The sequence below is a fragment of the Lagopus leucura genome, unplaced genomic scaffold, assembly GCF_019238085.1.
Source record: "Lagopus leucura isolate 7727_CA_CO unplaced genomic scaffold, USGS_WTPT01 Super-Scaffold_100159, whole genome shotgun sequence".
NCBI classification, from domain to species: Eukaryota; Metazoa; Chordata; class Aves; order Galliformes; family Phasianidae; genus Lagopus; species Lagopus leucura.
In genome coordinates, this window is record NW_024962335.1 from 8,331,820 (window position 1) to 8,358,957 (window position 27,138).

Consider the following 27,138-nt stretch of genomic DNA (forward strand, 5'->3'; position numbering starts at 1 on the left):
AGACTTCCTAAAACTTCAGTATCTCAGTCTTTAAAGGGCATGCTATGTAAAGTAGCTGTCATAATTGTTCTTAGAAAAGAAGCTGAGATTTTGAGAAGGAGTTAGAAGATTGTTTAGATTGGTTATGTTTTTTTTTATTTAATATTGTATGAAGTCTTGTCTGTTGATCAGTTGGGTTTATTTGCAAATGTAAAGGGAGAGTAATAAGGGGATTCAGGAGAAAATCTATATTGTATAAAGCCCTTCATTAAATTACTGAAATAAAAATCCCAACAGTTTTTATTTGGGCAGGAAAAGCAACGCAATATCTGCTTCTTGGTATTTTGAATTTTTTATTTGAAGTCAAGAAAAATGCATTTATTATGCTAAAGGACATTGTAGGTGCAAAGGAAATTAAACTGAAGGCATCCTTTATTTAATGGCCATGACAGGTGCTTATGGTAAATGAGACCAGATGCTAAGTGGATTATCCTCTATTTTGGCTGCACTTTAGTTCTTTGACTTTTCTTCCTGTACTGTTTATACTAGTGCAGATTATTTATTAACTTATATAGATGTAAAATCATGCCCTTGCATCATAATTTCAGAGAGTCTTACTAGCAAAAATGTTCACATAGACCCTAAAAGTGTTTAATATTTCTGAGAAAGCAGACTGACAAGATTGTGCTTAGAGAATTATGAAGAAAACTTAAAAGTTTATCATAACTCTTACAGATGGTATTTGTATATAAATGTTGGGTTTTTTTAATTTGCTAAGAACATTTTTGCGGTTCAGTTATTGTCAGTGACTGAGGAGAAGAGTAAAGAAGGAAAGCCCTCCTTCGCTACTGCTGCTAATTCACTGGTCCGTTCTACGAGTTCAGCAGAAGTTCTTACTGTTTGTATGGAAATGACTGAAGAATGTCTGTGAAATTGAGAACAACCACCTGAAAAATTACTGTATTCAGTAAAATCTAATCTCCTTTTAATACATGCTGTACGTTAAAATATATACCCCTTTGTCAGTAAGCTAATATAGGAGTTGAATTGGGAAATAACTTTCATTCCTAAGTGAGATGGTGCTTTCAAAACTGTTTGAATTCCCCATCAGTCTCCTACAAATCGGCACTGAAAGCCCAAGAAAAAGTCAATGGAGTATTTCCCTCAGGGTCCACCATAATGATTACAAAAATATTCATACTTAACACTGAGTTTATTCTTGTCTTTCCCCAACTGGGCATGAAGCAGATATGGTGTATACATTCACATGGAGCCAACGACATTTGCAAGTACTTCCAGAGCTGGTAAATTTGCAGTCACATTTCCTCTGATCTGTGCTTTGCTCTTCTGACTTAAATATACAAGCAATTTCCAAGATATAGTTACATGCAATCTGTAACATTCTGTCAGCTTTTCTAGTAACCCTTTAACTTTTCTAGGGTGAATTACAAATGTTTGCATTCACACAAGGCATAAATAGAAATGTTGACAGTGTCATGCAACAGTGACTTCTGTCATTCCTGCCAGCTGTGTGGATCTATATTGTACAATAGCAGTTGGAACCTGGTGGTAGAAAAATAATAATTATAGTTACAGGGGCTTCTGGGACCCCGTATGTTTGTGTTGCCAAATTTCTATGGAGTTTAACATTCTTTATTTTATTTCGTTTTAATGACTTGGTTATTTAAGGAATGCAAAACTTCTGCAAATTGTATTACTTTTTCTTTTCTACTAGGCTTGCAAAATTTTGTTTTGTTACAAGTTTATTTTCCTTTTATTTAGTTTAGGAAACTCAGCCTGAATTTTGTTGGTCAGGAGGTTGAATTCTTTTACAAATGAGTACAAATTTGGATTAAATTGCCTATTTTGGGAGAATCTCAGTGATGTCAGCAATCCTCCACTTTCTACAGTGAATTTCTGATGGCCAAGAATTGGTTCAGTGTTAGCACCATTGCTGCTGAGAATGAGAACAGTAGTGGCAATATAAGTTCTAATTTACAAGGATATTTTTAAATATCCATGACAGAACGGAGAAGGCAGTAGGAGATACAGAATTTCTTCAGTGTCCACCTTGTTAGAGACTTCTGTTGCCTGATTTTATTTCAATTCTGTGAGTAGAGGCAGGAAGATGTTAAATTGCCTCCCTTCTATTCTCCAGTGTTTGAACATGAGTATTTGTTCAGAAGATATGTAAAATTATTGATGCCCTCAGCAGCCCTTCCTTTTTCTCGACAATGATATTTTGCACATGATGAAAAAAGTGTTGTTCCTCTTTTATAAACAGCACCTGTGTGATGGGCTCATTTGCTCAGTCTGTGGAATTAGAGCATGATTGCATTTCACCATGAGCAATTGTCTGGCTGCCTTTTCAGGCATTTAGAGGAGCGTTCTCTTTGCTGCTCCCTGATCTAATAGGTACCTCAGGTTTTAAAATTCACGCTGTTGCAGCTTGCTAGAAGCTTCAGGCAGGTCACTGAAGAGTGCCCCATTTACATCCAACCCAGAATCAGGGCACCTTCTTAGGAATAATGGAGATAAGAAAGGAGACAGTCTTCTCTTGAAGCTTTGTTAACCCTTGCATGCTGGAGGAGCAATGTGGCAATAGTTTTCATGCTAGGATTAGCTGTTGTTTTCTTTAGGTCTCTGAAAGACTTCCGTGAAGTAGAACTGAAACTTTCTTCACAGTGAAGAGAGTCAGAAGTGGTCCATCCCAAAATGCAGCAAGTTAAAAATGAGCAGATTAGCAGATTCGTCATTTACTGCAAAAACTTTTTCAGGTGCACTTGGCAAAACTGTAGCCTTGCAACAAAAGTCCACGACTATTGCCCCCCCACTTCTTCCTGCTGTTGGCAGTGGGATGTGTCTGTTGTCAGTGATTCTCATGCGTTCCTAGAAGGATGGATAATTGCAGCTTGTATGTTGGGTGCTGTGTTTGTTGAGCCCTGCAACTTTAAAGAGTTGTTTATTAAACCAACCAAACAAGGGAATTAAACAGATTATAGGCTTATCGTAGAGCAAGTGAAAGACAGAACGTGCATAATTGGAAGGAGGAGTGTTTTGACAGCTTCTGCAGATGGCAGCAGACAGGAGAGAAGATTGCATTCCTAGCATGTAACTTTTTACTAACAGGGTTCAAATAATTCTAGCAGTTCTTTTGAGGATATTGTATTTGTCACGAGAAGTATGATTGAATTTTTTTTTTTTTTTTGGTAGATACCAGCTATGACACTTTCACTGTTTTTTAATGGTTAAAAAAAAAAAAAAAAAAAAAAAAAAAAGTTCTGAACAATGCCATTGTGAAATTTAGGTACTTATTTTTGAAGCAGTGCTCTGATTTTTATTTATAATGCTGTGTTCTCCGGAAGGATCAGGAGTTCAGTATTACCTCAGAGCCTTTGCTCTATTTGTCACTTAGCAGTCAACAGTGTTTTCATATTCAGTATCATCTCTGGAGCGGAACATTTAAATAGAAGATTATATCAGATTTTTTTTTTTTTTTTTTCCAGAAACATATATAATTACAGAAATAACACAGTGAGGAATTTCTTTTTGTACATACTTCTTGGCTTTTGTCTTACAGAAAAAAAAGGAAGAAAAAAAAAAAAAAAAAAAAGGATTTCCTTGGGGATTTGCTTGTCTAAATCTATTTTCTCTCTATCATGTGAAATGACAGGCTATACAAAATGTCCAAATATTAATTTCTGTGGCATGTCTGTATATTCATCTGTCAACCTTCAGTGAATTTTCTGGTTTTCTATTAGCTTGTCCCAAACTACTGGCAAGCTAAATTTCTCTAACAGGCATCAATTCACTGCATTAAATGCCTGTTCTGCCCTGCAAGATGTATTGATTATTTTTTTCTCAGCAAAGTGACAAATACCATTTTCATGACAATAATAGAGATTGATTACAATTTTATGGAACAGAGAAGGAGCCAATATTGCTGAGAGAACCTTGGGGCTTCTAAAAAATTAGAAAAAAAATCGTTTGAATTAATAAAGAAATTAATGAATTCATCTGTTGCTGATGAAGCCGAAGCACTTTTGATATAATGAAAACTATGGTAAATGCATGATCATTGCTGAAGTGTGGCAAGCTTGAATGTAGTTATACCATCTAGTGCCTGAAATCATTCAGAGAAATGCTTATAATCCATTTTGAATAGTTCAGTCTAGAAAGGACTCAGAGATCCATTTTTCTACAGATTCAGGTACGTGTGATCATGTGCAGGTGAATGCTGTAGTGCTGTCTTCATCAGTGGAAGCTGAATCTGAAAAGCTGAGGAAATATTACCAGATTTTGCTTGTGAGTATTTTAAACCTGAAAGAAAATACATTTTTTTTAGGGCTTTTTTCTTTCATTTTCATTTTCGTCTTATGTTATCTCCTTTGCTTGAAGTACAAACTGTAGGTCAAAACTCTTTTACCCTTGTTCTCTTTGTGTAGCACCTTATCCACTATTTAAATGAAGCTGAACAGATAGACAAAGTGAGGTTTCAATATGAGACTGAATATCTGAATTTGACATGAAGTTAGATAATTCATGACACTGTATCAAGGAAATTGTAAAAGCAGAACTCACTTCGGGTATAGTAGCATTTACAATATGTATGTGTTTTTGTATATTGTCTTAAAACAAAACCTGTGTATGGAAACTTTCCTGTAAACAGGGTTTCATTCGTGTGATGTGACTGTAAAACTCACCTGTTTTACACAATGTGATTTCCCTGTATCAATTTTAATACACTTTTAACATCAGGAAATATATTTGCCTGATTGAAGTACAATTGAAATACTACGATAAGAGTACAATGGATGTGAACCTTTCAGACAAACTGAATGGTGAGGTGGATGAAAAAAATTGCACTGATAACTATAGTCTCTCTGAAATGGTACTGTAGTTTGCATATACTTTATTGTCTGATCTTCTCCTTCAGGAAATATGAAGAAGAATAGTTTAAGAGTAGGAAATTGAATCCAGTGAGCTAAGTTTACAAAGAGAAGCCAGAATTATGTGCAGAACTGATCAGTTGTATCTGTTATACACATAAATCATCATCAGAACGACCTGGAAAATAATTGTCTTGCCTCACCAAAAATAAATAAATAAATAAAAATTAATCACAGCTCTTATTTTCTGTAAAGGCAGAACAAAGTCTGGTTTGAAGGCAATTGCAAAGAAGAAGAGTTTCAGAGTTGTGTGCAATTTATTTATTTATTTATTTATTTATTTATTTATGTTTGGCATACTTCAAAGTATTTTCAGATGGTTTTTTTTCTTAAAGTTCTATGTTGAATCATGAAGCTTAGAAGAAATTTTTCTTTCTTTTTAACTTGAAAGAATCAGATAAGGTATTGTTCTCCTTCTGCTGAATCTCTAGATGTTTATGGAGGGAAATCTCTTTATTTTAGAACAGGAGATTGCAAGAGCTGATGGTTTCTTATTCAGATTAAAAGCAAACCAAACATGTAAATAAGCACATCCTACTGCGGATCTTGAATAGTGGTTAATGATTAAGATAGCAATAGAGCCAATTTCCTCACTTAACATCAGTTTTGAACTATTCTCATACTGCCTTTTCATTTACGTACTAAATATTTTCATTGCAAAAATTACTTCAAGAGTATCTAAAACTGTTCAGGAGTATTTAAAGACAGAGGAAGAAAAACAGCGCCTTCATTATGAAAAGGGATGGCTCTGACCTTTTTAATGACAGCTGTAGTACCGAAGCAGCTGGGGAATCAGGGTGAAATTTTTCAAGGTGGCAGCTCTATCTCAGGAGAAATGTCTTTGGAATGTCTCTATAGAAATGGTTGCAATTTAGTCTTAAAGTGGTGTGATTTTCACATGTGCAGTAATATTTTATTAATGGTGTCTTCACCAAGTTCTTTGGAAGAAAAGTTGGCTAAGTATCTCCTTACATATCTTAAGTGTTTTCTGCAGGATGTGCACCTGGGATCTGAAAGAGTCCTGGTGTCGTTCACTGCTGGTTGTAATTTGTAAAATGATTGACAGCTCGCTAACAATATCTGTGCTCCAAGAAATCAAGGAGTTCTGTTGTTAAGGATTTAGGTACTGTCTTAGTTTCCTCTCTGTTTTCCTTCTCTTGAAAAAAGAGTTCTGCCCAAACTGGATTGAGAAATGCTGCAGATAACCTTGCGCGGAGCCAAAGGGGATCCAGCAAGGACTAAGAGCAGCCACAGTGCTGCATGAGCGTGTCAGCTCTTCCATTGGCATCATGTTTGGTCCTCCAACAGGTGCATCAAACTTGCACCCTGTTCAAACCCATTTGAATTTTATACAGAAGTTACTGAGAATTCTTGCTGCAATACTCCCTGAAGGAGCTGCAGTGATGAAGAAGGGCCAGGGATACCCCGTGTCCTCCTGCATACTTCAGCCTTGCTCCTGAGCCATGGTGAATTTCATGCAGTACTAATGGCGTGTCTTTCTACGGAGTGGAAAGCCTAAGCACCTGAGTCAGTCTATGTCCACAACGGTGTTGTCCAGCAGTGTATAAAAACTTCAGTGACATATTTCATTACTGTTTTCTGGTTCCTGTGCTGGAATATAACTTAAGAGTTGTTCCGTTAGCAATCAGTGTAATCTTACCGGTATTGTGCTTCCACACCATTTTGTGAAACAGTATCGTTCAGTGGCCATAAAATGGCGTCAGCAAATAAAATGTGCTCTGTGACTTTTTTCCTAAACAAAGTATTACCCTGATTTACTTATAGCAAAGCCATTCTCTTTGACTGCTCAAGGCTAGACAAATTCGTAGAAAAGTTGTTTTAAATATTATCCACATCTTGAACATATGCAATCAGGAAGCAATGTATTACCAATGAAACAACACATAAAATTCCTCATAGGAATACTTGCTGAATTTGCTTTTAGTGTTCTCATTTTGGATTTTGGTTTGCTGAAAGAAGCACTGTAGAAATCTGACTTAATATTGTGTAATACAAAATCTCTTTTGCAACCAATTTTGGAAATGTAATGAGAAATTTGAAAATACTTGCTTCTTATGATAATTTTCATTTTTAAATACAAATTCATTTAAAACCATTAAAATTATATATAATGCTGGCAAGTGATTGATGATTTTAATTATCATAGCATTTGATATTTTTAAAATATGCTATTTTTGTATTGAAATCTTTGAGAGTTTAGCCAGTTGAAGAGCTGTGGGATGAAGCCCTACTTTCATGCAGTAGGCGAAGGACTTTTAAATCAGTCTCTGGAGTTATTTAACTGTTACCAATTACTCCTGCATTGTAAACAATCAAAGTGCTTGTATCTGCAGGCAGTAGATAACCTGCAAATCAAATAGATCAGCTCTGCCCAGATCCTTGAAGAGATTGTCCTGTCAACTAAAACAAGAATAAAAGATGTGATTGTAAATAACATTCATGGGACAAGCGGGTTGGTAACATTCATTTAAAAAATAAATAAAGAGCCACCTGTAGCAAGCAGCTGACATTAATTGAACATCCAGCAGAAAGCAGAGCCTTAAGAAAATTCCAAGCATGTGTATGTTCAATTAGCTTTTTTTTTCTGATTATTTTAAGTTATGGTTTGCTGCCTTCTGATGCAAGGGTTTCTTTTGTCTGTCCCTTGCAGTGAGGGGTAGCATACAGCTCTGATCCTTTCAGAGGCTTTCTTTGAGTAATGAAGCGACTGAATTGAGAGGTAGTGCTACAGCTTTTTACTTACATGAAGGTTGTGCTTATGGATCCACAGGGATTTTACATTAATACTAGAATCATTCAGATTAGTAAGTTTGGTTAAATTGTGTTTCTTGTCTATTGTGAATGACTTTTTTTCTAGTTTTATTTCTTGTTACTAAAGATAATGAGAGGAAAGAAACGAGTCATTACGTATCTTTTTGATTGCTGAAGCGTTTCCACTGCAATCTATTTAATGAACAGGACAAGAAAACTGAAGATCTAAATGTAAGGCTATTTAACACGGCATCAAGTAATACAAATAATATCAATTCTAGTGAGCTTCAGACTTATTTAATACTGCTGTACTGTAGTTATTAGAGCTTTGACCGTTTAATATGAGTGATGGAGTACAAGAAGAGGTACCAAAATTGTCCTATAGTGACAGATATTTTCTGTCATTATTGTATATATATCATTGAGAATCCTAGGCTGACCCTGTTGTATATTCATGATTGTGTTCATAGGTTAGGTATGCACTGAGCCTTTTTCTTTTATTTCAAGGGAATTAGAGGGTGGTTGTAGCAATTTCTTTATATTCACTTTTGACAGAAATATTTGGTAAACAAACTAGCTGGAGAGAGAAGAGCAAATCTGTTAAATGTCATTTTCTTGTATCGACTCTATTCTTTTTTTTCTCTCCTAAAGATAGCTATTTAGTGCATTAGTGGATTTCTTTGCCCTTCCAGACTGGCTTCCTGTAGGTTTTACTGTGAAGTAGCAGGTGTACAATTCCAAAGTGTCTTTACAAGTGGCTCAGCAGGGCTTCCTATGCCATACATTCACTGGAGACAGCTCATCTGTTTAATCCTTATGTTTTAGTCAACCTTTCTTATTATGCGGACAGAGCTCCCATGCTCAGCTGGATTTTGACTCTCAGAATGAATTGATGTAGCTCTTTGATCTTTGCTGTGTGTTGCATCTGTTTCATCTTTCATCTTAATGCATGATCTTCCTAACTCCTCGCTAGTGATTTATTTATTTATTTTTTATTTGTTTTCCGCTTGAGTCCATCAGTTTTACTTTATTCCTTTAGACATGCCTTTTCACGTGCTATGAACTTGTTTGTAGAACTTTAACTTAGTCATAGTTAAGTTGGTATGGGTGTTTAAAAGCACAGGCGAATATCTAGCCAACAGGTTTTATTTATGGCTGGCACCTAGCATCTTTGAGACTTGATCAGAGTTGTCACATGAGATTTTTTCATTTCTTTACAAACTTGAAGATTTTTGTTCCTGGTGAGTGTGATAAATGGGGGAAATATCAAAGAATGAGAGGATGTTTCACAGTATATACATTTGGTGTAGGCTGCTACTGGGTATTGAAATCTGAACTACAGCACTGGTGGGCAATGCCAATATAAAGCAGTGCTTTCTTGAAATGTAATGCATAAGCATATGTTGAAGTTCATGCCTGCTAGGGGCACTGTCTAAATTTCTGTTCAAAATTAGCAGCTCCTTAGGTACCATGAAGCAGGGATAATCTGTGGGCTTATTCTGCTTCAGGCTGTTTTGATTAAACCTATTCAATGTTCTAGTTTTTTTAAGTGGAAAGTTACTGTTAACTTACCTCCAGTTTAACTAAGATAACTCATGATGAATTCTTTTCCAAACGAAAACTGGAAAGGAACAATTTAGATGATATTTTTTTAGCTTTAAAGTAACAGTATCAACAAAGCATTTTGCAATGGTATATTTGATTCCAGCATTTACGCAAGAGAGCTTAAATTCCCTTCTCAAAAAGATTTAAATCAGTGTTCCATTTTTGAGTGACAGTACCAATTTAATTCCTCTAGTGATCATTAATGCTAAAGTGGCAAAAGCATTTTCAAGTGAGCGAAGAGCTTTTGGTCTGCAACAGCTAAAATCTCAAGGAGTACTTGCTCATAAGAGGTTTGATATATTTTACTGCAGTGCAGCATCTTTAATATATGGCATTGCACAAGGCTATTTCTTGTTTTCATCCATAAACTGGTCATATTTTTGACTTAAAAATATTTAGAGAATAGGCATCATTTGGGTGGCTTTTTGGTTTGTTTGTTTTGTTTGTTCTTCCACAGGAGAAGGCTCATCATGTGGAACTTCTGTGGTGAAGCCTGGGGAAGGGGCGGTTGATTGTTGTGTGTTGGAGAAACTGGAGGAACTTTCATGTGGAACGGGAGAGGGATCCTTGAGTAATGCTTCTTTGGCCAACTAAGTATGATCATTTTGGTCATGTTGCACAGGAATCCTTTGATATTTTCCTTCAAACACAATCTTTTAAAATGGAGAGGGAAAAAAAAAAGAAAGAAGACAGTAACTTCAGAGAAATTGAAATATTTTTCCTTTTGAGCTTGCTAGGATTTATTTAAAAAGAACACACAACCATGCAGAACGCACTTGAACATGTGGAAGATTAGAGTATTCATGATGTTCTGGCAACTTGGAAAACTTTAGCAACGTATAACACAGCCATGTATTCCTTATCACAAGAATTTGCAATGTTTGTTTTGGAATTAGTCTCAAGAAATGAGTAACATTTCGATTTGTTTCATGGTGACAAAGGTAGATAGGAATGTTCATCACAATAATTTCCATAATGAAACATTAAAAGACCTTGATGTTGTACAATGCAATTACATCTGCTACAAATCGTACTTGTTTCCTGTTATAATAAATATCTATCTTCCAACTATATTTCTCTTACTGTTGTATTTTCTTTTAGCTAGTGCTTGATGTAGGACTCTATAGGAGCTTGCTGTCTTCTGATGCTGAAAATAATAACAAAGATTGAGTCCAGTTTTAGGACATATATGAAACAAACTGAGATTCTGATGAAAATGGTTGCACAGTTGGCCATCTTCTCTTTCATTTAAAATTATTGTTTTACTTTATTTATCTCTGGAGTTACAGCTTTTTAACTGTTCCTAAACTAATCAGATGTAAAACATTATCTGTCAGGAAATAAACTAATTGTATTGAAAGCATCTCATTAATGCAATCTGGAAAATTAATGAAATCCTGAATGCCCATACTGCGCAGTTTCATGATTTGAGAACTGCCTTTGGAAAATCCAGACCCAAAGCATTAACTATAGCGACCACTTTTATTTAAATAATGAATAGATAGGCAATAAATCAAAATCCTACCTGTCATATATTTTAGGTTATTTTGCTTTGTTTGGAACACTGCACATTAGAAAGGCTATAAGGTAATAGAGTTTGATTCAGCTACATCATTAGTATTTTACGTGCTTCATTTTTGTTCAGAAAAAAAAAACCATACTTTTAGAATACTTTGATTGAATAATTCAATTGTAAGTGCAGTTTTTTACTTTTGAAAAAAAAAAAAAAAAATCCTGTATGACCTAAAGAGATTGCATTACTGTAACATGGCAATATGTTTTCACCAATATGTTTTGTACTCGTTTTTGTCTCCAGAGCAAGCATTTGTTGAATTCAGATGTCATTTCTCTCCGCGCTTCCATGTGTCTGTCTGTCATCCCATAAGCATAATGAAATTTGTTCCAGTTTAGCGCAGGTAGGAGCTTTTTGCTTTAGAAAAGGCTTTTTAAGAGCAAAATAGGGAAGGAATTTCTGCACACTAGTTTCTTGCAAAATGGTGCCTTCAGGGAAGAGCTACTGCCAGCTTCTGGAGCCCTGGGGCTCCGATGTCTCACTTGACCTAATGAGGCCCTCTTTGAGAAGTTGCTTTGTGTATGAAAAAAAAATCTTTCTGTTAAGACAATGCAAGATTTTCTTGCCTTATCTTACAGAGTGATGAAATGGTACTAATACAATTATTTAATCCAGAGTTGTGCAGTGTTGGCATTCTGAATGGGAATGAATGACTTGCTTTCTTTTTAATTTTTAATTGTTATTGTTCAGAAAGATAGAATTATTTTAGTAGGTTTCATTTTACTCTTGGCTTCCTATTCACATGAGATTTGCTAATTGCCAGGTATGTTGTCATTTATTTCACTGCATTTTTGGGTTGATTTTTTTTTTTTTTGTCATTCTTTGTCACAGAAGTTGCCGAATATATTGCATTAAGTCATCCTGACATTTGTTGTACTAAGTAAGCCTCCTCATCATGGATAGGCAGTAGTTGGAAAATAATATGGGGAAAAAATTGCTCTGTCTATGCCCTTGTGCTTTTTTTAGGATACCTGCTATTGAACTTTGTCAAAGATCAGATGTTTAGCTACGAGTGTGGGTGACAATATTGGTGAAAGAAAAATCAGTTTTGGGGCTTACCTAAGAGCTGATTAGAGCAGAAGTCCTTGACTCATGTGTACTGATGATGTTACATGGGGAGAAAACCGAACCTGTTGATCATAATGATGATTGAAAAAAAATAGGCTGTTACCCCTTTTCTTCCTTGATCAATTTTTAGAGTATACGAAAGGTCATTTTTCTTACAAAGCGTTAATATTTCACTTCTTTTCATTCTGTTCTAAGAACTGAAACAACATGTGGCCTCTTCACATCTGCCTTGAGGAGCTTCCCCCTGGAGAAGCTACACATGACCTTTGCAGACATTGTTTGGTGCTGTGAAACTTTACGTTTTTATTCTATTCAGTGAAATACATGTGCAATTTATGACGAAGTCTGACTCTTGATTTGCACTGCTAAAAATACGGTAAAATAAATCCGTTGCTATTTTTGATGAGTATGACATGCCAAAATAAGAAATTATACCAGAAGCTCTCTGTCTGTAGCTACATATGTTCTTTCTTGGAATTAAGAGGGAATCAATCAGTGGGTGAGGGGATTTGTGGGTTGTTGCATAACTGAGCATCTCGAAGCTCTCGATTTCATGAAGACGTTTACTGCAGGAGGATACTGTCTCTCATACGCTTGCTCTGCCATGTGTGATTCCTTAAACTTGCCAGCTGGCATCTGTGCACTGTCCTGCACTGATTTTGTGTAGTTGTATTTGGCCTTAGTTTCTGTGTTCTTGTCACCAAATGTACAGACTCTCTGTTTGTTGGGAGCCACTGAACATTAAAAACTAATTTAAAAGCCCACTTCCTCATAAGGTGAAGAATATTCCTTTCATTAAGCTGTCCTATTATTTTAAATGTAGAATTTACATATAGTATTGTATATTTTCAATTATTTTTTTTAAAGAAGTACTGAGTAGAAGATGTGCAAGGTTTAGAGTACAAATTTATCAGGAAGGTTTACCAGGCTGACGTTTTTAAGGTATATGTAACTTAAAAAGTAAGTTGGCTAATGTCAATCTGACACTGTGTAATGCGATTGTGATGATTTATCAAAACATTTCAGAATATTCTTACAGGTGTAGTTCATGTTATTGAGTACATCTCCCATAGCTTTTGCCAACTCTGGTCCTTTTTTTTTTTTTTTTTTTTTTTTTTTTTTAATCATAGCCAGTTCGTAGATTAATAGAATAATTCAGTTTGGAAGAGACGTCTGGAGGTCAACTAGTCCAGGGTCCAGCTCAAAGCAGGGTTAATATTAAGTTCAGATCAATTCAGTATCCTTCATTATAACAAACAGAGAGAGCAGTACATCAGTGAACCAGTCATTCCACTGGCGTCTAGGTATGGAAATGTATTCTTGCCCAGTAGATCTCTGTCATGCCTGTATCCCTCATCCCAGTGGTGACAGAGGAGAGCACAGATGACCAGCCTAAAAGCTGAGAGTAGAGTATGTGAGACTCATTCTATGTCTTACCACAGCAATCTCTGAAGTAAGGAGAAAAGAAGTGTGAGAGAAAAGCCTGATGTATTTATTGAAAATTTGAAAATGTACGAATGTAAGTGCTGCTCAGGCACTAGACTTTATCATTCTTTCATGCTGCAATTCAGATTTTCAATTTGGATGTTAGAGACCATCCTGTTTGTTTCCCAGCTGCTCCAGCTCAGATCTGCTCTGTCAGCTTAGAAACATTGTCAGGTCCACGCTGGTCGCTGGCTGGAGATACTGCCATAGGCAGGCTTATATGGCTAGTTTGATTCACCTTCTGGAATCAGTTTTTACTCAGCCTCCTATTCCTATGTACTTTCCAAGATACTCCCTCATTTGCTATACACAATGATTTCTTCTTGCCTTACACTCTGTCAGGATATTAAGATCAAGACTACTTCTTCATTTTTACATGCTATCTATAAGAGCAAGATCTGATTTGAGTAGAGCAATAGAAATGAGAAAGAATAATGTACAATGGTCTTCCTTAACTTCTGAGTAGAACTCTCTTTGTTGTAAATATTTTTACAAAATGAATTAGTTAGTCATTCTAGCTGGGCTGGGACTGATCTTTCTAACAGTGTGTCTGCCATTGCATTGATGATAGTAGGGTATGAAGACACTTGAGCTAGATCTCAACTTGTTAACAACTCGAGTTTAGGTAGCAGTGCAGAACTGGTGCAGTCTTCAATATCTGACTGAGAAGCCGAGAGAATACTTGATCAGTCTCTCAAAATGACTGGATGGATGGCATTACATTTGAGGGTGAAATTTTCCTGCCCTCATCCTTTTCAACGTATATCAGAAAGCAATTAGTTGTGTTTTGACCAGCAACAAATATTGTAACCTTCTTCTGTAAGGCTTTGTAAGCTTTCTAAATGAGACAGTTCCATAAGAGAAAAATTTGACTTCTGAAGGACAAAGCAAATTCTGGCAACACTGTAATTTCAAGAAGGGCAGTCAAGTATAATTGATATTCTTACAAGCTGCTGTTTTCTGACTGTTGCTATTTTGTTTGGTTCGCGAGAAAGTGTGAAATTTTATCAGAATTGTATGTGATAACCTCAAGAAAAAAATGTATTGTTTTCAATTGATTTGCTAAAAACATACTTTGTTTGTTTGTTTGTTTGTTTGTTTGTTTAAACACTGTAAAGTTGAGAGTATCATCTTGTTTAAGATAAAATGGCACAAATGAGTAAGCGCGGCATTGATGGGTAGAAGTTTTGATATGAAGCTAGCCTTAAAGTGAAGTGTAGGATCACATTACCTGAGAATATATGGCTTTAGGAAAGCAACTGTTAGTCCAAATGCTACATTAAATAGAGTAACACAAATTCAAAAGTGGGCATAAAAATTTTTGCAAGTTCTTATAAATTAGAATTAGTTGAATATCACACTTAGCTTTAACTAGTTAAATGAACTGTCAGAAGGCATTTCAAAATTACCAAGTTTTGTGCTGGAATGCTTTACTGTGATGGCATTTCTGCTATTGCAGTGTTTTTTTCTACTTTTACCTTACTTTGATGTGTATTTGGTTTATACATAAAAAAGTCTTGCACCACCAACACAAGATTGTCAGAAATTGCAGTAAACAAAAAGATGAAGCGTTGTTTTTTAGAGCAGTGTTAAAATTGTCTATCGGCTTCTATTTTGTTAGCATGCTTTTATATTTTGAGTCTATAATATATTTGCGTTTTTAACCTTCTGAAAGTGTAGGCTTTGCTTGTTGGGATTTATAGACTATCAGACTTGTTGAGAGGAAGATGTATACAGAGACGCCTTTAATGGTAGCTAACTGCTTCTGTGGGCCCAATTAAGACTACCCAACTGTGAAACTCAGTCTCTGGAGTATCGGTGCAGTAGGCTCGCCTGGATTTTTTGAGGTGGAGGGGAAGGAGGACTGGAATAAGGGAATATCCACAGAAGCAGTGCAGAAAAAAAGTACTTTAAGAACTGGGATAAAAAACCCAAACCTCGTAAAAACAGAACAATGACCAACCCTCAAGCTTTCAGTATGTGGTATTAAATAAAGGCTGGGGTCAGCTTTATGCATGTGCCATATTTTAGACTGGAATCTGTAGTAGCTGTGCCTGCGATCTGGATGTGTTGCTGGTCCAAAATCAATCTTGTCATTCCTCAGAAGGCAATGAGAGATAATAAGTACTATTCACCTGATTGCCTTCCTGCTCTGAGACAGCTGGTGACGCTTGTCTTCCTGATAACCAGGAGTTTCAGATCTAAGGCAGGGATAAAGAAATGCTGGGAGCTTGCTGAATCTAAATTTGACAGTCGATGGCTGTGTAGAGGGTCAGGAGGGATAGAATCTCTGACACGTATAAGAAAGGAACAAAATTTATCTGCTCTGGTTGCAATGATTAGATGTCTCTTTGTCTGGCTTTCTTACAGTGGATGATTGATTGTACCCGCCAGCTGGCTAATATCATAATTAACAAAGTTGCTACCATGTCTGAGAAGTTTAATCGAAAAAATTGCTGGCAGTATGATACCATTGTCACAGAGATCACAAGCACTGCAGTGTCGACTTTTGTACTGTTGGAACCGCAGGACTATGTAGATGTGCAGAGAAGTCGTTCGCTAGGATAACTAAAGGTATGTTCCTTTCCCCATACCTTTCTCCTGCGTCTGTGCACTTGAAAAATGTAGTGAATGGGTCTTTGATGATATCTTTCATTTCAGGGTGACATATGAAGCTATTCTGTTGTATTTTAAAGCAGTGGCAATGGCAATTTCAAGTGTTTTATCAGTGCATCAGAAGGTAGATAGCCAAAACTGTAGTTCAATACTACTCACCTTTTCTAGGTGTTCTTTGCTGTCTTGTCAGATGGTTTTCAAAAAAAATACAGATGTGTTATTTTTCATAGTCAATTTTCTCAGTCGTAGGAATTATAAATACTGTTGAAAGCTTATATTGTAGGAACTTGTAGTTTAATTCAGTTTTGTTTCATTATGCTTCTTTTCACTCAATTCTTCAAGTTAGAATGCAATTTGAAAGGCAGAAGAAAAGAAGGAAAACCCTGTCTGCTTGCGTATTTAATTCAGTCTCAGGATATCCTGTTAAAATATTTGCCTTTATATATACATAATTGTGTGTGCATTTGAAATGTGAGCAGCGTCAGTTCCATCGGCTGGAAAGCCTCTTCACAGCACTTTTATAAAACATTGCTTGAGGACGTTATTTATTCCTTTTGCATGTTTCTGTAGTTTTCCAAGTTAAAAATGACTCCAGTGAGCTCATCTTCTCTGCGATTGTATTTTACGTGTGTGTGTGTGAGTGTGTGTGTGTGTGTGTGCGCGCTCTGCGTGGTAGTTCAGTTTTGCTCTGGAGTATGTGTTGAAAATGCCAGCCTGACATATTGCTAATGAGTGTGCATATTGACAGTGACGGGGGCGTGTGTCTGTCTGTGTGCCATATATTAAAACAAAAAGAGGAGAGAGACGGAGACAGAGAAAGACAGAGAGACACAGAAGGAAATATTGGGATGGGAAAGAACAGTTTATTTACATCACGGTATGTCAAAATGTTACTGTGGCTAAAAATCCATTTTAAATAGAAATGAGATAGCATTTGACAATTCCTTCTCTCTCTCACAGGAGTTAATATGACCATGGTGAGAGAGTAAGCAAGGACCATTTGTTTTAGTATTATTGGTTATTATTTTGCTCTAATAATGATGTCTATTTGGTGCTAGATTCTGAAATTTGGGAAATGAATTCTTTGCATTGTGTTTCAGTTCTGTACTGAGCTCTGCCTGAGTTTTCTGTTGCTCTTCTTTGTGTCTTTACAGGTAAAATAGTTTTGAGCATTCAGATGAAATTTTTACAGTAGATGTTCAAAGAAATGCTTTGCTGTATAGCTAACATAGTTGATGTTTATTTAAAAACAGTGTATTTGGGAGATGTACTCTTTTCTATTATACGATTCACTGTTTTGAGTTAAGTAACTATATAGCTTTGAACTGATGCAAATATCATAGCAATTTCAAACTAATCCTGGCTTGTGTTTTTGAAAAAGAATTTGCAATTCTCAGTCACTTTAATTTCAGATAAATTATTTTCAAGTAGTAGACCAAATTGGAAGTGCCAACTGAAGCCTTTTTAAAAATTATTATCATTTCTCTATTTGTCAATAGTCTATGCCTCAGAAGACAGTTCTGTTTTGAGGAAGAAATACTTTTTTTCCAGGCCATAAAAATATTTCAATAATCGTGATTATTTCTTCAATCAGTAATATATTCCTGGTTTAACTTAGCATACTGAATCTGCTGCTTTTCAAGAGGTGCTAAGCAAAATTAAAAATCAGTATTTTGTTTTGAATGAAAAATGCTGAGAACAGTGGCAAAATAGATTAGTATTGTAATTGCAGACAATAGGAAAGATTAAGTTACTAAAACAGTATATTGTTATTCTAAACTAAACCCTGTAATATTTGATGTAATTGAGACTGTGCATTGTTGGAACTCAGTTGGAGTATCAAATGGTTGTGAGGATTAGAGCAGACAACTAAAGCAATGTCAGATAGATGTGGCTGGATTTTAACAGGATTATCTTCTGAGATGTGTAGAAATGAGCTCTTGTAATAGTTTCAGAGGAATTAATAATTTTAGTAAAATGTTAATGGCAGATGTGCTAATATAAAGAGTTAGAAGATTAGCGATGCATTCTTTTGCATGGAAATAAGAATATAATAAATGTCCTGCAGGTGACTGAAGCTGCTGCAATTTTATTGGAGATTAAAGTTTGATTGACCTTTGCTGAGGTGATTAACCCGCCTGAAATTAAAAGCTGGTGCTAAATTATTCTGTCCAATTTAAATGCAAACACAGAACACTGCGCCGTGTCATTCAAGTGTAAGGGAAAAAAATGTTTTAATTTTCCTTTTGCACTCAGTGAGCTGTGCTTGCAGAAGGTGCGTGACTGTGCTCTGCTGGAGTTGCCCAGTGGCATCTTGCCTCTGCTCTGCTCTGCTCGTCGCCGCTGGAGCAGCAGCGCGATACAGGGATGCTGAACTTGGGAGCAGCTGCCTGAGACAAACCCTCATGCAGGGATGTCAGCAGAAGCACATGGAGGCACATTTAGTAAGGTAAGTGGTAGAAAGAACAATTGAGATGATTTATCTCCTGGTTTTAAGCTCAAGCTGGCTGGAATGTGCGTGAGCAGGAGCCTAATACAGGTGAGGGGTTCTGCTGAGCCTGCAAGGCAGCTTGAGGGAGCTGGACTGCTTACCTGTGAGACGTTGCAGAATTAGATGTAAAGAGGCATGTGTTACTTTTTTTCTTCTTCTCCCTGGCCTGTAATTGTTGGCTCTATAAGCATGCAGAAATGTATATTTTGACTGACAGCACTTCCTTGAGAGCAGCTCAAGTACAGGTGTGGGAATGGTTGTACCACTTAAACATACTGATCCCAGTCCTTCAGACCACGTGTGCACATGTTCTTAGGACTGAGCCAGCATGAGTAGGATCAGACCATGGGTTTAGAAATTGCCTGAAGCCTGTGGGAGATTACTTGCCGGTATCAACTCATCCAAATGGTCTTTAAAGTCACTGTGCCTCTGTTTTTGAGCAGACTTGGAGAACCTAGCAATCTTTGAATTAATTTGTAATAGATTGTGTGACTTCACAGTGCAGCTGGCAACTGTGTGCACACTATATTGTGTGCACACTAATAATAAATTTTATAGACCTGAGTGATGTGTTCACTTTAATTTTTTTAATGGATCTTTCATAAAAAGTTGAATTTCTTCAAATTTCTCACAGATGACCTGTCTTGCTCATATCCTGTTTAAAAAAAAAAAAAAAAAAAAAAAAAAAGATAATGCTACGATTGGATTCTTTTGTAGTGAAACAGTTTTGCATTTCCCAGAATAAGAAGTCAGTGTGTTACTATAAAATGGCATACTTAAAAGCAGTTCTTGAGGATTGCAGTGACTTGGAGAGCTTAAATTTACACTACCTAGAAATACTATAGTTGGATTCACTTTAAATTTGTATATTTCTGTGGCTTTTGGTGAGCAATGATGGTTAAAGATTCATGTCAAAATAGCAGCAAATTCAAAGCAGTTTAGTTACTTGAGGCTGAACTTGCACAGAAGTACTTGCTGCATCACTGCCTCCTTCCTTTGTCCACTAGCCCAAGCAAGGGGGCAAGTGGGACAGATCTCAACTCAAGAGTGCTCATGGTCCTTGGCACAAAGTGTTTTGCATCAAACTATATGGCACTCCATTCCAAGTTCGCTTCTCTCTGTCCGAGTAGTGATAAAATGGCTCTTTAAAGTTTTCTTCTTGTATGCCAATAGCATTAACTTGGGAGTTGCAGAAGGGCTGCTTTCTCTGGCTTTGAGTGGACTTTCTGCCTAGTAATATTCCCTACTTTATATAGCCACAAAACATTAAAAAGACAATGAATGTGCCATTTGGATTCTATATTCTCATTTTTCATCAAGAAAGACTTCATATTGCATCTGTCAAGGTAGGGAAGTCCAAGGAATTGTAGTTAAGTAATTAAGGATCCTGCAGTTGTGGCTCACTTCTGTCTAGGCTTTTCATTTACACTTTAAACAGCCTTCAGAGAGATGAGCTGCTGCTTCTGGGACCCAGTGAGGAAAGTGAGGAGTAGATAAAAGCTAAACTTGTGGTGGAGTGACCTAAATGGAACAGCTGGCAAAAGCATAGAGGGGGTTCTCCAGGGTACTGAATTATACCTCCAGGCTTGGATTAGTGGGATGTTTAACAAAGAGATCCATTTGCCAAAAGGATCTCTGCCTGATTTTTAATTATGGAGATAGCACTCCCTTCAACATTTGTAAATTACTGAGCTTTTTTCCTGTAGTAAGGTGTAGAGTACTAATTGTTGGCTTTGGGCTCTTGCTTCTGCTTTCTTCAAACTACAGTGTTTGCATTGTCTAGATAAACTCTATAAATACTGGAGAAATGAAGTATTACCACAGCTTTTGTTATGAAGAACAAGATGCATTTTCTATATAAAAAATAAATACGAACTTTAAATATGGATATGTTTGTTATAGTGCTAAGAGTGCTTGGAACATACTTTTTAATAAAAATTTAGAAAACCAGTAATTCATAGGATCTTTTTATTCGTAATTGCCCATCCTATTTTGGTTAACTATAAGTGTATATACATCACCCAGTGTTTTTTCAAATTTTAGTAGTTGCATCTCTCCATCTCTGTGTATTTTAGAGTAGAGCAGTTCAGGAGAGGAAAAAGAGTGGTGCTGCTTGTGTGAGAAATTCCTATTTTACTAGCCAACTTGTGTATGACTTTCATGCTCCTTATGCACTCTGCCGTATTTTATTGTCATTTAATCTTGCCACACATTTATTATGACTCCACATGAAATAAAAAAAATGCAAGAAAGTATGATACTCTAGGACTCCAGAATATGTGCAAATGGTGGTGCATCAGGACAATTCATGAAGTAATAATGTAAGCAATACATGTCTTCGGTGAAAAGAGGCTCCTAAATGTTTTTTTGTATTAACTGATAGATATAGGTAGAATAGACAGGAGAATGTAGTAAAATATTTCTGGAAATTTAGTTGGAATATTTACTAAATCTGATTACTTTAGGCAAAAATAGTGAACAGGGTGATGGAGGGAGGCTAGGATATTGTTGCTGTACTCACTTCCTACAGAGTATATCATGTAGAATATATAGTTAGTCAACACACCTTCTGTTTTGCTTTTTCGCAAAAGCATTTATCAAGTATAGGAAGTTCTTCTAGAAACAATTCACATAAGATTAAGTAATATTTACTATCTGTCAATTTAAATACGGCATATGAGAGACCAAGCAGCTGCTTAGCCTGTAGTATGACACACAGCTGATTTTCTCTTGCGACAGAGAATTATTACATCAGAAATTATTACATCATGTCCCATTTCCCCAGCCACAACTGCATACAGAATTACACATACTTCTAGGTTGACCTAGTGCTTTCTTTTAGAAATCATCTTTTTCAACATTCTAACATTTAACTACATTTGCAATAGTCATTATGATTATTTGAACGGAAAACACTTCAAATTTTCAATATTCTTTCTGTAAGCTTTATTTTTCTTCTGAACTCCGTCAATATTCTCTCAGTATTCTGCTTTTCTACTTAGAAGAAGCTTTCTAAATAGTGATACATGCACTGTAATGTGACCATAAAATACACACCAAAAGTGACCCTAGAACCAGGACAGAAGATGCAAGCTGACTAGTCTGAATAAATGTATAATATGAGTTTGGAAGTAAAATTATTTTGTCTGGTTTGTTATGGAAATAAGAGTTGGCTATAAGTAACAAAAATGATAAGTTCCTTTTAAGCTTCTTTTGAAAAATCAGTAATTACCTAGGTGATCTTTTAGTCAGTCTTGCAATTTATGGAAAATTAGCTACAGGTTGATGATGGAATTTTTGCTCATCAGACTTGTTAGCTTTATGGAAGTGTGCATAAAGAGAACTGAATCTGAAAAACACGAACACCTCCATATGAAAACTTTTGGAGAACAGTGACTGATCCTTCATTCAATTTACATACTGATGAAAATTCTGTTATAAGTATACTTATTCTTATATGGCTTATATGGCTTTAGTATTTTTGCTTGCTTGCAAGTTGCCATAAAACTTGGTAGGTCAAAGTGCAATGTTTTAGAAGTATTTACTATTTCACATTCTTATAATGAGTAGCAAGATAAATTTCTAGAAGCCTTACTTTAAAGTGGACTAAAAGATATCTTCTTTGAAGAAATGAGATAAAAAATGAAATGAGTGAGTTTTCATTAAAAATTGCCTGAGTGAAAATGAGAACAACTTGGACCATCATGTTCAACAGTTCAAAAATTGCTTAAGAAGACACTAACTTAAAGTCCTGTCTGAATAATCACTAAACTTTTAGTCAGAATTGAATCCACTTTTCCATGTAGAAATGTTGAGGCAAACATTTATATGAAAAGATATAGTCCAATTTCTGCAAATACAGACCAATTAGTGAGATTTAATTTAGATATTTGTCACTGAGTATGCATCATGTATATGTTAGAGCTGATTCACCATTATTTCCTTGTCTTATTTGCAAAAAGAGACTCCTACTTATTGAAATATTACTGAAGAATCTAGCTTTCCCCACAAATTACATACTTTTTGCATAAATACGCCTAATTACCTGAATTCAGTTTTGATTAGCAGTGTTAATTGATGCAGCTGTGGATGGGCTCTGTTTACCTAAATTACCATGTGCAAACAGCAATACGTCTGAAAGTGAATATGCTAAACTGAAAATACTAATTAGCTAAGACAGATTGTTATTCAAGTCACATCGCAGAGCTTTTTAATGAAAACCTGAATGTGTCAGGGCTTTCTGATGTTCAGACAGAAATGTCTATATTACATATGAGTTCTAACTTTAATTCATGGGAACAGATGGGATGTCGGCCGGGATTCTTCTCCATCACTTCCAGTATTAATGTGAATATTTTACTCTACTGGAGATATTTTTGTGTGTGAGAGAGAGACAGAGAGAGAGAAAGAGAAAGAAGTGTAAAAAAGGAGGGAGGAGCACATTGTGTGCGCTGACAACACGCCAGCCAAGAACAGCTCACTGGTCTATTTTTCACTGACATATTTATAAATTATAGCCACCTACTTTCCAAGTATGAAGATAAACAAACTATTTTGCAAATTTAATAAAGCTAGATAGTAGGTGCAATAAAACCAAATAACAGAAAGGTTAAACATATCACAGTAACAGAGATCTTTTACAGCAATAGATATTTTTCTTTCTGCAACCATAACAAAAATGCATCTGCTTTTTATAAAATAGGAGGATTGGATTTGTATTTCTAAATGTTGCAGACAGCTTTTAATTACATTGAACTGTGCTGCAAAATACAATGACAGAATGGTTTTCTCAATTTTATTGAGATCAGGTATTCAGATAGAGTACTTAATCACTCTTAATAGTTCTGTTGGATGAAAAACTGTAAATATATTTGAGAGTAGTAGAAAAGAATATTAAAGCGTATAGATTGGTTTAGATGGTCTTAATAAAGATCAGCAACTGTACTGCATATTCCTATTCTTTGGTCTATCTACTCTTACTTTTCCTGTAGAGCTTAAATATTAAATATTCAGAGGTCAACTCCTGTGTGAAACTCAGTAATTCCATCAAAAGCTTTTCCCACATGTCTTGTCAAAATGCAAAGCAAGGATTAGAAATACTGTGCCTAACTATTTGTACCAAAATAATGGTTACAGTTGTAATGTTCTAATTTTCATATTTGTTTGGTTCTTGCATAAATATTAGGTAACATTTAAATGTTGTAAAAAATGTTTGATCTTTTGACCTGAATTGGTCATAATCTATTCTTGTGTTGTGTGTATTTTGCAATGGAAGAACTCTTTTGGATCTACTATTCCAGAATTATAGATAACTTAATGAATAGAATTCAGCCTGGTTGCTTAATTTCAAGAATATGGTACTTCCTTTTTAAAAAGATTCAACATTTCTGTTTTTAGTAGGCTGGCATGTAGAACAGATTGTATTTTCAACACTTTTCTAAGCTCCTAAACTTAAAACTGAGTCTTTTAGTCATATCTGCTTGAACTTCACTTGTGTAGGCTTTTCTGGTGGAACGTACTTCTAAATAAACCAGCCACAGATATCTGCGTTGTTCAGCTGGCAATTAACTCTGGCTAGAGAGAACAGCAGTACTACACATCAGTTTTGGACCACTTTGGTAAAAGAATTTTTTCATTCCCATTACTGTTGCAAAATGAAAATGATTCAGTATAATTGAGTCTGTCTCTTCAGTCCAGACATCTGCCCTAGTAAAGAGCTTTTGTCCGAAATAAATCATATTTAACAGAATTCTTGAGTCAGAAAATGTTATACTAGACCATTTCATGATGTGTAGTCCTCAGCCTTCAGTAAGGCTTGACTTTCTTGTGCAAGGTGTAGTTGAAACAATAAATGAGAAAGAGAAGAATCATATTCTAGAGCATAGAAGAGGCAGAGACAGAAGTCCACGTTAGTTTTAGGAAGCTCTGGAAGTGCTACTGAGTGACAGTAATACAGCTGTGTGTCTCAACATGGTTTTCATGACAAAACTGAAGCACAGCGTGGTATTAGCTACCATGAAACAAGTGAACTCTATCCCAGTCAAAACCATAATAAAACTATCCTCAAATTCTGATGAAATATACCTGTGAAACATACCTGATACAAATTGCAGACTTGAATCAAGGGGTGAAGAGAAGAAAAGGAGATTCTAACTCCTCCTTGCTCAGTACTACCTTCACAGAGTTTACATCCCCACATTGTGAAGTGACATTAAAGCTGTGTGTGATTAGGGGGAAACCCATTGAAGAATAGAAATGGCTTCCAGCTCCGCTTCTTAAATGTACCAATTTTTACTAATTGCCTTGCTCCCTCTGCAACAGTTTATATCAAATTCCATTTTACTCTTCTACAGTAGAAAGATCAATCAGTGGCTAAAGCAGAAAATCTCTCTTCATCTTTTTCTTAAATTCTTATGGTCTTTTCTTTCCCCACATGCAGTCTATGTTATTGTAATTCTTGTAATACAGGGTTGACCTGGAAAGAAGGCTGAAATGCTGTATTTTGTTGGATACTTCTCTGTGAACACATTGGGTGGCCACACATATTCAACTGATCTGTTTTGATATTTCTGTAGGATTTAAGATTTCTGCCGTTGACAGCTCAGTGCCATGTTTTTCATCTTCACATGTCAATACTGGGACTGTTAGCTACCTCTGATTTGTCAGGGTGATTCTCAAAGCAAGTAGGATGGTATCTCTGTATTGGAAAATCTCTTTTGAGGCTGCAAGTCAAAAGCATCTTATTTTTGCCTTAATAAGTAATATTTGGCATATTCATAGATAAGCTAATGTTGTATTTTCCAGATCTGATTTTCTTTGGTTCTGAAAATATACACTTAGAGAAACAGCTTGCCATTCACTCACAGGACAGCAAAGTTCAGTTTCTTGCATGAATCTTTTAATAAAATCAGTCTTAATCTAGGTCAACAATTTCTTGTTGCTAAACAAAGTGAATATATTTATTCACCAGTAAATCTATACAACTGAAATCACATTAATGCTTTCTATTGTAGAAGTTAATTGCACAATATTATGCAATTAAAACTAAAAAAAAAAAAATAGGAGAAGAATTTATAAATCTTTTTATTTTCTTTATATTCGTGTTCTGTCTCCAAGTATCCATTACTCTCTAGGGTCTATGTTTTAGAAAATTCTTCCTTCAGGAATCTGTCAGAGTTGAAGTCCATTAGTCTCTTCCAGATGCCTTCATTTCCCCTCCTCCAGGTTTCTTTTCTCTTATAGTCTAGTTGCTATTTTCACTTTCACTCTGATTATTGTTTTCGTACAATGATTATATCTTACCTTATCCTGGACTTCATACCTCTCTTTGTGCCTTTCTCCTTTTTTTTTTTTTCTGCGATAGAGTAATACAAAGTGTTAATCTAGTAGGCCACTGTAGACATCTAGAAGTACTATGCTCAATGATGAATAATGTTTCTTAAAAGTCTTATGTCAGCATAGATTTCAAAAAGACTTGCAATCTACTTCTTAATGAACGAGTCCTGTAAACTTTTCCAAAAGCTTTTCTCTGCTACACAGCCATTTCTTTTCCTCCTGGATTCAACTTCAACATACTGCTTTTCATCTATTAATTAAGTTCATATCTGAACTATGAATCATCACAGTCGTGTGTATGAAAAAAAAAAAAAGGAAAGCACAATAACCATGTGTTATCTGCGGACTTCCATTAAATAAAGACTGATTATCAAAAATGTATTATTTCTGTTGTCACTAATCTTGGCCACATCCACTTATAAATTTTCTCAGTTCTTTAATCCAGACTGCATCATTCCTGTTACACTTCTGCTTGTAGAGTACAATACAATGGTTTTCAACTACGTAAAACTGTACGAAGTAGTACTGTGCTCTTCAACAGATTACAGATATTCCACCTTTCATGGGGTTGCCTGTGTCTGTATGAGGAACACTCAGAACAGAAGAAAAACTATATAAATAAAGGTTTTCGTATTGAATTTTATTAACCCCTCTGTCAATCTGATTAAGTTGAAAGTTTTTGTCTTTCTGTCCTTCTGTCTTCTTTTGGTCGTGCATGTTCTCTACTATTTTTACACCATCCCAAGTTTTTGTTATGGTGTGTCCTTCATCCACTTAGGGCATTGATCATTGAATCAGTGCAACTGCAACCATCTTTTAGCAAAGATCTCATATATATGTTTGTTTGAGCATGCATGTGTGTCAATATGCATATGAACATAGGAAATACGTGTATTTGTGACTGTTTCAGACAAAACTGTGCTGAAATGAATAAAGCCTCAGATAACACGTTAAAAACTGTTAAAGTACCTATTGATGAACTATTTGAGGTGTCAAATAAGAAGTAAAATAAGCAGTGTGCATGTTTGCATTTCATTGGGATTCTTTCCAAACTGAGTATACCTGTGCTGACATCTGCATGCTGCATATGACTCAATCTGTGTGTGACACTTATAGTAGTGATCAACTAGGGCATCCAATTTGTATGATTGTCTACTAAAAATGCATAATTTTTGGATAGTGTCTTTTCCAAGCCTTCAAACTCAAATTGAAAACTACATGACTAGATAAAAATGTGCTAAAGTGCATTTAATCTAGTAAAGAGA